The 14,866-nt window shown below is 36.6% G+C and overlaps 1 protein-coding gene across 1 annotated transcript in view; it reads left to right on the forward strand.

The window, feature by feature from the left end:
* Positions 1-14,866, forward strand: part of Mei4 (meiotic double-stranded break formation protein 4) — a 161,612-nt gene that overhangs the window by 19,474 nt on the left and 127,272 nt on the right. The gene's annotated exons all lie outside the window — the stretch shown is intronic.

Raw genomic sequence — 14,866 nt, forward strand, 5'->3', positions numbered from 1 at the left:
TTTGGTATACTGGGGATTGAACTCGGGTCCTTGCGCTTACAAGGCAGGCCACCGAACCGCTGAACTAAATCCCCGGCAGAACCTTTATATTTTAATGCAGTAAATTTGTCATGTTCCCCCCTTGTCATTTATGCTGTATATTTTAATTTAAGAAGTCTTTTACACTGAGGGAATAAAAATTTAAGGTGAGGCAAGATGGCAGCAACCAAGAGGAAAAGGTGTGGGGATTGCCAGTTCAGTCAAAGTAGCCAAAAAGAAAAATCTATCCCATCTATTGTTAAGCCACAATTATTTTTTGTTGTAATCAAATAGAATTTTGCATAGAAATATCATACATTTTTGCAGTGATCTTTTTTCCTAGCTAATTTGCTCATAAATTCTATTAGTTTTAAGATTCCTTAGGTTTTCCATAAGCTACCATGTCTATATTAATAAAAGTAACTTTAATTAAAAGAATTTTACTTCTCTCTACAGTCTGACATTTTTTTTCTGTATCTCACTATCATTCCAAGTAGAATATTTTATAGAAAGAAAATTATTACATTGCTTTGTTCCCAAGCTTACAAGTAAAGCATTAAATGTTTTATAATTATGATTCTTATAGAAGTTTTTTTGTCACAGAAGTTTTTTTGCTTTTGTGTGTGTGTGTGTGTGTGTGTGTGTGTCTATGTTTTTGTTTGTGTGTGTGGTTGCTTAACAGGAATGCATTTTAATTAATGGCTTTGTATTTTTTAAACTTTTATAAAAATATTAAGATGATTACATTTTTCTGTTCCTGTGTTTAATCACGTTTAATTAATGTGTTTAATGATTTTTGTGTGTTAAACTAATCTTGTGTTCTTGGAAAAATCTCTTGATGATGATTTTTTTTTATATATGATTGGATTAGCTAGCATTTTGTAAATTATTATATTTTGTGTTGTAGTATTTCTATAAATTTTTATATCTTGGTTTTATATACGTTTGTATCAAATTATAAAAGTTTTAGTGTTTCTTCTTTATATTTATTAAAAGAGTTGGGTATGTTCTGTCTTTTTACTGTTTGAATGCTTTTGTGTAAATTTGGTACAATTTCTTCATTTTATTCATTAGCAATTAGCAGTGGTTATCTATTGATAGAATCTTATGAGTGTAGCAGTATTTTTGATAAAAATTAATTTCTTTAGTAGAGGGAGATTCAGAAATTTTATTTTCTTTTTCATTTCATCATAAATTGTTGAGTTTTTTAAATTACATTTTTCTGAACATGTATTGTTTCATACATTGTTTGTTTGTTGAGACATGGTCTCACTATGTAGTTTAGTCTGACCTGGAACTCACTATGTAGCCCAGGCTGGTCTTGAACACCCAGCGATTCTCTTGCCTCAGCCTCCCCAGTGCTGGGATTACAGGCATGTGCCGCCATGCCCAGCATGTTTCATACATTGTTTCCTTATTCCTTTTTTAAAAAATTAATTAATTTTAGTGGTACACGTAAGGTATTCAGTGTAATGAAATTCATCATTGGAAATTTGCACCTTTACATAATCCATCTTTGTTCTTACTTTTTCCCATCCCCCTGCCTTTCTCCAACCCCTCCACCCCTCCCTATCTACAAAAACTTTGTTTGCATTTTTTTTCTTTTTCTCATGTTAATTCCATCCCCATCTTTCTTTTCCCCTCCCCAATCATACTTTCCCTTTCCATTTACACCTTTATTCCTTTTTAAATGGTTGAGGACCTATAGGGAAATCCATTTTATTATTTTTGACTTTGGAGTGAGTGGTGTTATTTTTTTTTTTATGGATCTTCCTACTATTTATTTTTTTAGCTTTTTAACTGATTTCTATTTCATTGCTTTCTGATTTTGAATTAGCCTTTCCTGTGGCCTTAATCTGATCCTGTCAATTGATGGCGCCTTTCTGGAGATAAAGTGGATTGAGGCTGTCACTGGTTTTGCAGGATTCACAGCCACAGATCAAGGCTGAGAGTTATGTCCCAGAGCAGGCAGGGATAGACAGTTGGAGAGGAGATTGTGAAGACCAGTCCTGTTGATGCTTTACCTGCAAGAACTATATTGTTGCTCTGTGTTTGTTGTGTAGAGCAAGCTGAGGTTTTTTAGTTTAAAAGTCCCCCAAAATACGAAAAAAATTGTAGAATTGATGTGCTCAGTGTTTGTAAAACAATCCCTTTCTCTTAATAGGTTGCTTGAAAGTGGTGAGACAGAACATAAATCTATTTTTTTAATGTAAATGTAGTAGAAAATAAAAGAAGTATTTAGAAATACACAGAAAATGGAGCCCTGAAAGGATCCACGAAGAGCTGTCAGTTGCTTTCTGCAATTTGTAGTCTTCTTGGTGAGATTTATATGAGTAAGAAAGAGAAGTAGAACATATTTTCAGAGTCAAAAATGAGCATTAAAAAGAAATGTTCCAGCTGGGGATTTAGCTCAGTGTTTCCACTGCCTGCCTTGCAAGCGCAAAGACCCGAGTTCAATCCCGGGTAACAAAAAAAAAAGGACAATTCTTTAGGGCCTGGGATTTAGTTCAGTGGTTCCGGCGCCTGCTTTGCAAGCACGGGGACCCAATTTCAATCCCTGGTACCAAAAAACAAAAAACAAAAACAAACAAAAAAGAAATGTTCCAGTGGGGTTGTTTATGCTTACTTTGGCTTATTTCTTCATGGAAATAAAGACTAAGGGAATATCCTAGTTACTTTTTCATTGTTGGGACAAAATACCTGACATCTACAAGTTAAAGAAAGAGAAGCGTATTTTGGCTCACATTTTGTAGAGGTTTTGGTCCATAGTCAGCCGGCTACAGGTAGGGTAGCATGGCTGAGGATAATCCTGTCCTGTCAGGAAAAAGACTCAAGGAAGGAGGAGGTATACACACCCTTCCAGGCCACACTCACAGTGACTCACCTCTTCCCACCAGGCTTCACCTCCCAATAGGATACCTAGCTATGAATTCATCACTGGACAACCCACTGATGAGTACCACTTCCCCTGATCCAATCACCTCTCCAAAACTCCAAAGCCTGTTAGGCTTTGGGATGACATATGAACCATAACAGGTGGTATTTTATTGTAGTTAGAAAATTACATGGGCTTATTCTTACAAGATCAGTGTTGGCTCTCTGGAAGGGTGAGGTAGAAGCATCTCATGTTCCAGCCCAGCCTGGGCAACATACCAATTCAGTGAGATCCTATCCTCAAATAAAAAACGTGGCCATCTAGCTCAGTATTAAGGCCCTGGTTTTAATTCCCAACACTACAAAGAAAAAATTAAAAAGTGAAGAATAAAAAAGAAATAATCCTTTTCCTAATGTGTTATTTACAAAATAGAATTTCTTTGGATAGTGCCATTTGTATTTTTCAAGTTACTCTGCCTCAATATTTCCCCTCTTTAGTATAGTTTTCTTTGAAGCTCAGGACCTGGCTTAGCTTGTCCTCAGAAGGCAATGACCTCTCTCTCTTCTGGGATTGGTGGAACTTCTTTTGGTGGTCTCTTCTGGTTATTTCTTTGGTTTCAGGCTTCATACCAAAGTTGTCATTATTTTATGACATGTGACTTTTTCCAGGTCCTAGAGGGTTAAAGAATCCAGAACTGTGGAGTTTATGGATTTCAGTTACACAGTTTCTCAGACTTTTTAACTGTACATTGTGTTATGATCTTACGTGAATGCCCTTCCAAAGCCTCATTGAGTTATATGTGGGGCTTTGGGAAAGTTATAAGATTATTGGGCACTGTACTTATCAGTGGATTAGTCCATGGCCAAGTTTATAGCTAAATGTGCGGTTAGGAGGTGGGGCCTGATCAAAAGAGGTGAGTTACTGGGAGTGTGGCCTGGAAGGGAGTATTTCCTTCCTAGGCTTTTCCCTTTGCTCCCTGCTTCCTGGCTACCATGCAGTGAGCAGCTCTCCCTGCCAGACCCCTAGGCCTTCCTGCCTTGGAGCCAGCTGACTATGGACTGAAACTTCTACAAAGTATGAGCCAAAATAAACCTCTCCTTTCATAAATTGTGGATGTTGAATATTGCAATATTGTGTCTAAACCGCTTTGTGAACCTATGTTTCTGTGATATGGATGATGTCTCTATCAGTGTGTGAAATAGTGCAACTGGAAGCACTGGTAGGTCTTCCAAAATTTTGGCAAAGTACATGTTTACTAGCAGCAATATATTCCCTTTTCATTTTATAAATTTATTTAGTGGAAGATAATTGCTGGTTGTGCCATGTCTACATGACTTCACCCAAATCAGTAAACTTCTCTTTAAATTTATAAAATATGTGTGATGTGTATTTCTCACGTGAAATTGTGCCTGAATTCAGAGATACTCCTTTCTATAACAAAGCAAACAGTGAGGAATAAAAAACAGAGGTGCAGGCATTAAAAAAAAGCAGTAGCTGACTTTTCAGAAAAATTCTATTGTTGATTACTTAACTCATAGAAGAAAATGCTAGTGACCTGTTTAATGGAAGTAGGACAGAAAGAAATAAAAAGCCAATATTCTTTTATATTTACAAGCCTCCTGTAATGCACATGCTTTCTTTCTGGAAAGACTTTTAAAGTCCTCTTAATTATTAAAGTAGAGAGATTTGAAATCTTGAGTAACTCCCGATTTTTTCATGTAAAATTTCACGATATTACTTTGCAGAGCACTTCACAGTATGGTATGTGCTGAAACTATACCAATAATTAAGAAATTTGTCAGCTGGATCTAATCCAAAAATTACATGTTAGACCTTGTCCAAATTTTTCTAAAACTAATTATCTCAAAAATCTTTTAATAACTTACTGTTTCGGCATTCCTACTGTTTTGCTGCCTTCCAGATTGATATTTAATAGGTGCATATTTCTACATTGTGGTTTGTGAATCTTTCCTGCTTCACGCTCTCTCTGTCTTATTAGAGATTTAAGGAATGCTCATCTAATGTCCTGCAGTTGTTTGCTTACTGGAAAGGCAAGTATTTATTGTAGGGCTTATATGAATAACAATATCTGTCCCTTCCATCTTACTGTATAGAAAGTAGGTGTTAAAATGTCTTAGAGTCGAGGAAGAGGGTGCATCAGGCTGGGACTGTACCCACCTGATAGGTACAGGCTTTTGAAGTGTCATTCACAATCGATCTTCATTTCTCCTTTTGCTTTCTATTTTTTTTTTGTTGTTGCTGTTGTTGCAACTCACTTCTGAGTACCCATTACCTTTCATACATCTGATAATGGAATAATAGCCAAAGTAATAAATTTGTGTAAATATATCATTGATAAAACTGCATATATTTACAGAACATAAAGTGGTCTTTTGACATACATATATATATATATATATATGTATGTATGTATGTATAAATATGCATTTTTTTCATTTTCTCATATTTTTTCTTTTCCCTTATTCCCTTTTCCCTAGCTTCCCACTTTCCCTACACCTTTAGCCCTTTTCTTCCTATTTCACACCATTAATTATCCCATTAGGAGCTTGTGTACTATTATAATTTTTCGCACCAGAGAAACTATTTGGTATTTACACGTGTGACTTATTTCACTTAGGAGTATATCCTCAATATGTATCCATTTTCCTATGAATGAATCGAATTTCTCATTGTTTATGGCTGAGTAGTATTCCATTTTGTAGAAAAACCACGTCTTCTTTATCCAGTTTCCAACTGATGGGCAAATGGGCTGTTTCCAAGTTTTAGCTATTACAAACTGTGCCTATATAAACATTGGTGCACATATATCACTGTGGTATGATTCCTCTAATTCTTTTGGAAAGATACCCAGCAAAGGGATGGCAGGGTCAAATGGAACCTCCAGTCCAAGCTCTTTGAGGTATCTCTATATTGATTTCAATAGTGGTTACACCAGTCTGCACTCACATCAACAATGGAGAAGGGTTCCTTTCTCCCCACAACCCCACCGACATTTGTTATTGTGTGATTTCTTCATAGCAGCCATTCTTTGTGGGGTGAGGTGGAATCTCAGTGTTGTTTTCATCTTCATCTCTCAAATGACCAGTGATGTGGAACATTTTTTAGTATATGTACTTGCTGCTTTTACTTATTTGTCTGAGAAATGTCTGTTAATTTCAGATGCTTATTTTTGAATCAGGTCTTTATATTTGGGGGGCTGATTTTTTGAGTTCTTTATATATTCTAGATAGTAGTCCTTTGTCTGAGGAGCAGCTGGTAAAAATTTTTTTCCACATTGTAGGTTGTCTCTTAGTTTTGTTGATGGTTTCTTTTGCAGTGCAGAAGCTTTTTAATAAGATGAGATCCCAGATGTTGATTCTTTCTGCTAGTTCCCTCACTACTGAGGATTTGTTCATAAAGTCTTTTCCTATGCCACTGTCTCACAGAGTTCTGCCTAATTTCTCTTCCAGCAAGTTTAGTGTTTCTGTTTTAATATTTATATCTTTAATCCATTTTTATTTTAATTTAGTGCACGGTGAAAGATAAGGGTCTAGTTTTAATCTTTGGCAGGTTGAGATCCAGTTTTTACAACATCATTTATTAAAGAGGCTATCTTTCCTCCAGTGGGGATGGTCAGCTCCTTTGTCAAAGATGAGGTAGCTGAGTACATCTGGAGTTGTTTTTGTGTCTTCCAGTCTGTTTCACTGAGCCTCAAATCTGTTTCTTTGCCAGTACCATGCTGTTTTTATCACAGTGGCTTTGTAGTATAGTTTCAGATTGGGAATTATTATACCCGCTGCCATGAGTCTGTTTCCTAGGATGGCTTTTGCTATTCTAGGTCTCTTAGGTTTCAAATGAATTTTTGGATTCTTCTTTCTAGTTCTGTGAAATATAGTGTTGGAATTTCAATTGGCATTGCATTGCATCTGTATAGCAGTTTTGGTAGTATGGCCATTTTCACTATGTTGATTCTTCCTACCCAGGAGCAGGGGATGTCTTTCCATTTTCTTATAAATTGAAAGAGAACCAATACTTCCAAATTCATTTCTGGAAGCAAGTATCACGTTGATTCCCAAACCAGGGAAATATGTAACTAAAAAAGAGAACTACAGGCCCATCTCTTGAATGAATATATATGCAAAAATCCTTAGTAAGATACTAGCAAACAGAATACAGAGGATCATCAAGAAAACATACATCCTGACCAAATCGGATTTATTCCAGGGATGCAAGGATGGTTCAACATACATAAATCAATAAATGTAACACATTATATTAACAAAGTCAAGAACAAAAACCACATCAATAAATGTAACGCATTATATTAACAAAGTCAAGGACAAAAACCACATGATCCTCTCAATAGATGCAGAAAAAGCATTTGACAAAATTCAATACCCATTCATGATAAAAAAAAAACCCCTGCAAATAATTGGAATAGATGGTCTATATCTCAATTTAATAAATGTTATCTATGAAAAACCAACAGCCAACATCTTATTAAATGGCTAAAAACTGAAAACCTTCATGTTAAAATCAGGAACAAGACAAGGATGCCCACTATCACCACTCCTCTTTAATATGGTTCTCAAAACATTAGCCATAGCAATTAGACAAGAGAAAGAAATTAAAGCAATAAAGGTAGGAAAGGAAGAAGTTAAACTGTCATTATTTGCTGATGATATGATACTCTACATTGAAGACCCAAAAATCTCCACCAAAAGACTTCTAGACTTAATTGACACTTTTAGCAGGGTAGTAGGATACAAGGTCGACACCCAAAAATCAATAGCCTTCTTGTACACAAATAATAGACTCACTGAGCGAGAAATTAGGGAAACAATTCCTTTCACAATAGCACCCAAAACAATGAAGTATCTGGGAATCAATCTAACAAAAAAAGCAAAAGACCTCTACACTGAAAAGTATAGCACTCTGAAAAAAGAGATCTTGGTCTCTTTTTAATGCAGAGTTGTAATTGGTGATTTTAGAGGGGAGCCAAGTTTTGGTATCTGAAACTATAATTCAAAAACATGTTTTGTCAGTTCAGGATTAGCTATTTGATCTCAGATAAAGTATAGTAGGGGAAATGAGGGCAGAAGAAGTAGGGCAGATAAAAATTGCAAAAAATGATGTTTTTCAAGTAGCCTGAATTGTCTCATGGAGAATCCGGGATTCAGAGGGAATTTAACTATATTTTCCACAGCCAGGTGAAGGACCTTGGTTGTGGGAAGGGCAGTTCCTGAATACAAAGAAAACGAAAGCCCATTTGAATGAAGCTCTGCTTTAAAAAGCCTGTTAAAATTTTATGTTTTAAACTACTAAGAATTTAAAGACACTAAATGCCTTCCTGGGGATCGTTAAATGTTCATTTTAATTATTTACTATAATTATTTGAACATAAATTGAATTTATAAAGGCTTTCTGGAAGTTACTACTAATCTTTTCTCAATTAAAAGGCAAATATGTTTAGGAAGCAGAGTGTTTTCTAGTAGCAACAACCAATTCTCTAATTCTCCACACACCATGTGTCCAGCAGTTCGGTTCAATTCCGACACTATCTGAAATTAGCCTCAGATTCCCAGGCCCAGTTCCAAAAGACTACTTTCAGTTCAGATACCTGTTGCAAGTAGTGGAGTTTTAAAATTATCTACAGTCTGTTTATGTTGGCTACAAAGTCAGAGGTTCTGCAACCTACATCAACCAGGTCTGTTAATTTGCTAGAAAAAGTCCTAGAACTCAGGAAAGTGCTGTGCTTATTACTGGTCTACTGTACAGGGTTAACTTAGGAAGAGCCAGATGGACGTGTTACACAGAGTCACTTGTCGAGCAGATGCAGGGACCTTCTGTGACTGCTCAGGGTGCGTCACCTCCCTAGCGCTTTCCTGAGTTTTTATGGAGGTTTTCATCAGATGGGAATGATTCATTATTAACTTTGTCTCCAGTCCCTCTTAGCTTACTGAAATTGTGGGGGGGAGATTGCAGTTCCTAACTTGTAATTGTGATTTGATATCCTAGAAACCAATGGCCCTATGGAAGCAATCTGGTGGCCTGCCAATAGTTAACTGATTAGAACAAAAGTCCCTACTACTCAGGAACTTCTAAGGAATTTAGGAACTTTGTGTTGGAAAATTGGAAACAAAGGCCTACTACATATATATTTTTAAGCACAGAAACTCACATTTTCTTCCTGTAAATTATAGGGGGAAACATTTTTATCTTGCTAATGGCACTTTGAGGATAAAAGTGTTATCCTAAATTGAAAAGCAAATATTTATAAATACACACACACACACACACACACACACACACACACACACACACACGTCCACATCCATAGCAGCAAATTTTAAAAGCCTGATTCTTGGTGGTTGTAGGTTGTAGATCTCTTTGTGTTTTCCATATAATTTAAAACCTACAAGCTTTCCTAGGCATCTCTATTAGCAATCATTTCTATTTATTTGTGATCCAGTTCTAATTAACATTCAGATAAATGCTCCTGAGATAGTTATAATTCAGAAGAACTTGATAATTTGATCATTTTTGTGATGGCTGATATTCAGCATGGTTTTAAGACTATTAACAAATTGCATTTAACAAATGGCTTAAATATCAGGACATCTAATGTACTTGCTTAAATCACCTAATTAAATCTCTCTGTAAGATGACCAGGAGATAACTGTTTTTATTATTCAGTGAACTTGATCCTCACGCATTATTTCACTTTCTTCTAGCTTTCCTTTTAATCCTAGATTCCTACTATTCATAATTAAAAGTGAAATTATTTTTGAACTGAAAGACTTTGAAGAGGCTACAATTTTATTGAGGGGTCAATGCAGTTTTATATACTAGCAGACTTCTTCCATATGTTTGTGTGGTGCATGTAAGTGCTTCTCTGAGAGGGACAAGTGTTGGAGTCCACTTCTCCTGTCCCTGACGCAGCAGATGGAGGATGTACCAGTGAAGCTGTGCTGCAAAAGCCCAAATAAGTGGAGCTATCAATCTAATTACTATATCCATCTTAACAAGATGCAGTCCATGCTGAATTCAACAGCCAGGTATGCTTAAAATAATGGCAGCTGGACTTTGATTTTGGAAATCTATTTTCTTTATAAATTATTTGATTATATTTGACACATATTCATTGTAGAAAATTAGAAAATGGAGAGAATATAAATAAGGCAAAAATCACCATTAATTTTATAGTGAGTGATAAATCCCATTTATATCGTAAGGATGTAGTGACCTTCTGTGTCTCTCTTGATCAGTCTTGGCTTGAAATCCACTGTGTCTGCAAATAGTATAGCTACCTCTGCTTTTTTCTGGCTTTGTGTCACACAGAGTATTGTTTTCCATCCTTTGACTTTTAGCCTGTGAATTTTTTTTTTAGTTAAATGTGTTTCCAGTATTCAGCAAATAGCTGGATCTTCTTTCTTGATCCATTTGGCCAGATTGTTTCTTTTGATTAGTGAATTGAGCCCACTTACATTGATGGTTATAACTGAAATTTACTGGCTTGTCCTTGTCATGTTATTTTCCAGCTGTTGGTTTCTTGTATTTCTCTGTTTAATTGCTTTCCCTGCATGATGGCTTCTTTCTATTGAAAGAAGAGTCATGGTCTTCATTGTCTCTTCCTAAAATATCCTTCATAACATTTTGTTGAGCTGGTTTAGTGGTCATGAATTTCTTTACTTGTTCTTTGTCATGGAAGTATGTTATTTCTACGTTGAATTTGAAAGATATTTTGGGTGGGAAGTTGTTTTCTTTTAGAACCTGAAATACTTCACTCCAAGCTCTCCTTGACTTAAGGGTTTGTGTTGAGAAGTCTACTGTGATTCTGCTAGGCTTTCCTTTGTAGGTGATTTGTTTGTTTTCTCTTAACAGCTTTTAATATTCTGGTCTTGTGCTGAATTTCTGGGATCTTGATAATTATATGCCTTGGTGTGGATTTATTTTGTCATGGCTCATTAGCTTTTTATACGCCTCACCTATTTGCATATCAAATTATTTTTTCATGTTTGGAGAGTTTTCTACCAATACTTCTTGGAATAGGTTTTGTATGGCCTTTGCATTATCTCTAACTCGCTCACTGACCCCAATCAATCTAATATTGTTCTTTTTTTTTTTTGCATCATTTTGCAATTGTTGGATTGATTTTTCATGGTCTATTGCCATTTTCAAGGTATCTTTCTATTTGTGCTCCTTAACTGCATTCCTGTCTTCTAGTTCACAAATTCTGTCCTCTCCTTCATTTAATCTACTGCATATACTTTCAGTGGAATTTTCAATCTTGTACATGTCTGTTTGAATTTGTTCTGTGAATTTCATTTCTTTCTTAGGTTGGCCATTCATGTTTTCAATCATTTTCTTAATTTGCTTTGTTTTTTATCTATATCTACTCTAGATTCATGGAGCATGTCTTTCATTTTGATGGTCATTTCTTTTTTATCTGAGAGATTATTTTCTCTATAACCTCAGGTACTTGTTTTCTTATTTCTGCTTCAATCATCACAGAAAAATTAGGTGGGTCACTTCTGATTTCTTCTGTCTCATTGTCTCCTGGACTTTTCTTAGGTGTGTTGGAGGTCTGGAATTGCATTTTTCTTCTGCATCTTGTCATTTTCTATTTTTTAAATTTAATTTAATTTTATTTTATTAATTGAGTTTATTGGTACATTTTAGGTATACAGTACAGTTACATTCATTATTGGGATCTTGTACCTTTATATGACAAGTCTTGGTTCTCATTTTTTTCCTTTGTCCCTGCCCTCCCTTCACCCCTCTTCTCCTCCCCTTTTACGAACACTTTATTTCCATTTTTCATTTTCTCATATTTTTTTCTTTTCCCTTATTACCTTTCCCCTGCCCTTCCCACTTTCCCTACACCTTTAGCCTCTTTTTTTCTATTTCACATTGTCAATTATCTCAATAGGATCTTATGTAACATTATAGTTTATTCACACCAGAGAAACTATTCGGTATTTACACGTGTGGCTTATTTATTTCACTTCGGAGTGTATCCTCAATATGAATCCATTTTCCTATGAATGAATCAAATTTCTCATTCTTTATGGCTGAGTAGTGTTCCATTTTATAGAAAAACCACAACTTCTTTATCCAGTTTCCCCCACACCAACTGATGGGCAAATGGGCTGTTTCCAAGTTTTAGCTATTGCAAACTGTGCCTATATAAACATAGGTGTGCATATATCACTGTGATATGATTCTTTTAATTCTTTTGGAAAGATACCCAGAAGAGGGATGGCTGGGTCAAATGGAACCTCCAGTCCAAGCTCTTTGAGGTATCTCCACATTGATTTGCATAGTGGTTGCACCAACAATGGAGAAGGGTTCCTTTCTCCCCACAACCCCACCGACATTTGTTATTGTGTGATTTCTTCATAGCAGCCATTCTTTGTGGGGTGAGGTGGAATCTCAGTGTTGTTTTCATCTGCATCTCTCAAATGACCAGTAATGTGGAACATTTTTTCATATATGTACTTGCTGCTTTTACTTATTTGTCTGAGAAATGGCTGTTCATTTCAGATGCCCATTTTTGAATCATGTCTTTATATTTAGGGGGATTGGTTAGTTTGAGTTTTTTTATATATTCTAGATAGTAGTCCTTTGTCTGAGGAGCAGCTGGTAAAAATTTTTTCCCACACTGTAGGTTGTCTCTTAGTTTCCTCCAGTGAGGATGGTCAGATCCTTTGTCAAAGATGAGGTAGCTGAGTACATCTGGAGTTGTTTTTGTGTCTTCCAGTCTGTTCCACTGATCCTCAGATCTGTTTCTTTGCCAGTACCATGCTGTTTTTTTCACAGTGGCTTTGTAGTATAGTTTCAAATTGGGAATTGTTATACCTGCTGCCATGTGTCTGTTGCCTAGGATGGCTTTTGCTATTCTAGGTCTCTTATGGTTCCAAATGAATTTTTGGATTCTTTTTTCTAATTCTGTGAAATATAGTGTTGGAATTTCAATTGGCATTGCATTGAATCTGTATAGCAGTTTTAGTAGTATGGCTATTTTCACTATGTTCATTCTTCCTACCCAGGAGCAGGAGATATCTTCCCATTTTCTTTTATCCTCTTCCATCTCTTTTTTCAGAGTGCTATAGTTTTCAACGTAGAGGTCTTTTGCTTCTTTTGTTAGATTGACTCCTAGATACTTCATTTTTTTGGATGCTATTGTGAAAAGAATTGTTTCCCTAATTTCTCTCTCAATGAGCCTGTTATTTGTGTACAAGAAGGCTATTGATTTTGGGGTGTTAACCCTGTATCCCACTACTCTGCTGAAATTATCAATTAGATGCTTACAAATTTCTTATGGCAGGTAGCTTTATCACTAGTATCAAGGCTTCTCTAGGAAATTTCTATTTTTCAGAGATGTCTTCTGGACATATGTAATATTTGGTCTTTATGTCTGTCCCAAGATCCTACCTTCGCAATTTATTAAGGATCAGAAGTTGCTATTTATTTGTTTCAGCACCTAGTTCATTGGTAGTGGACAATGGGATGATTATGGCCCAGACAATCTCAGTGTTGTCATACAAGGGAGAACAACTGATTATAACAGGTAGGACATCCCGGCTGAACTAGTACAGTTAGCAGTATCAACAGCCTCAAGCACTGCTTAGAAACTGGCAAATTGTGCTGACTATCAACTTGGTACCTTTAACCATAGGAGCAAGATCCACAGCTGTATAACAGAATCCAACATAAACCAGGAGCTTATATTCAGTGAACTTCCCCTTTAGTGGGATGATTTTTTCTTAGAGGGGATTTAAGAGAAATAGGGGCCAAGGCAGATAGGTGGAAGGAGATGTAGTAGAGGCAAGGCTAGAGGACATCAGATGATCAACTATGGTTTGGGTGACTGGAGAACCAGGCAGGCGAGAAAGCCTGAAGGATAAAGCATAAGAATATTGAAGTGAATCAGAAAAATGAAAGCTAATTTTCACCCACATGAAAATTCATAACTTTAAGAGAGAGAGTTGAAGAAAGAGAGAAGGAGGATAAGCAGAACAAGATAAACATAAAGGTAAAAGCTTAGAAAGAGGAAACAAAACCAATAGAGAAAGAAGAGAAAAAATAAAATAAACACTAAAATTCCTCTGGATTCCATAGTTCTGTGGCAGTGCCCTGGGTAGGATGTTTCCCAGAACAGTGCTGTGCATCCCGGCCAAGTCTGGGTAGAGGCTGATCTTACAGGAACTGGACTGGTCTTCAGCCAGCTGCTTTTAGGTGTCTCTCTCTGGCCCACCCAGGCCTCCTTACTGTGGGCTGTGGTGCCTATGGTCAGGGGCAGCCCAGGGCTGCTCTCAGTCCCATGTAGGTGGCTCGCCTTGGTTGCTCGATCCTTGTACAGCCTCTCCTGTTTCACCCCACTGGCACTTCCTGTCCCAACATGCTGAGTACTGCTCAGTTCTGCTAGATCTTTGATTTCCTCTCCAGGGGATTATTGCCATTGCTAAAATCCCACAGGTCTCCATCTTTTAAGCCTCTGGTTACTTTTCAACTGTGCTGAGGTCCCAATAGCCACTGCAGTCTGTAAAATCTTTGTTCCAGTAACTCTCTTTGCGCTCCCAGCGAGCTTTGATTTTCAGTATCAACTCTAGGAGAGGCCCTCTCTTTGCTGCTCACCGCTGTGCCATCCTCCCCCGCTCAGACCTTCCTGAGCCTTTCTGGGCTCTGTCTCTGTCCCCTGGGAACCTCTGTCATGGAGGGCGGGGTCTCCAGAATGTAATTTTTTTATCTGAGTGGTTTTGATCTCAACTTTATTGAATATGTGCATGTATATATGGGGTCTGTAGATTAGAAGCACCTACTGTACTTTTAATTATTCATTAATTTTTTTTTCATTTAGCACAGTTTATGCACAAAGCCCCTGTTGTAATCCCCCCCCAAAAAAATGAAGTGGAAGCCACAAGGGTCTTATACTTCAGTAGAGATAGTGATAGCAAAGCAATTAATCTA

The sequence above is a fragment of the Fukomys damarensis genome, unplaced genomic scaffold (assembly GCF_012274545.1).
Source record: "Fukomys damarensis isolate Sample0158 unplaced genomic scaffold, DMR_v1.0_HiC HiC_scaffold_27, whole genome shotgun sequence".
Lineage (NCBI taxonomy): Eukaryota > Metazoa > Chordata > Mammalia > Rodentia > Bathyergidae > Fukomys > Fukomys damarensis.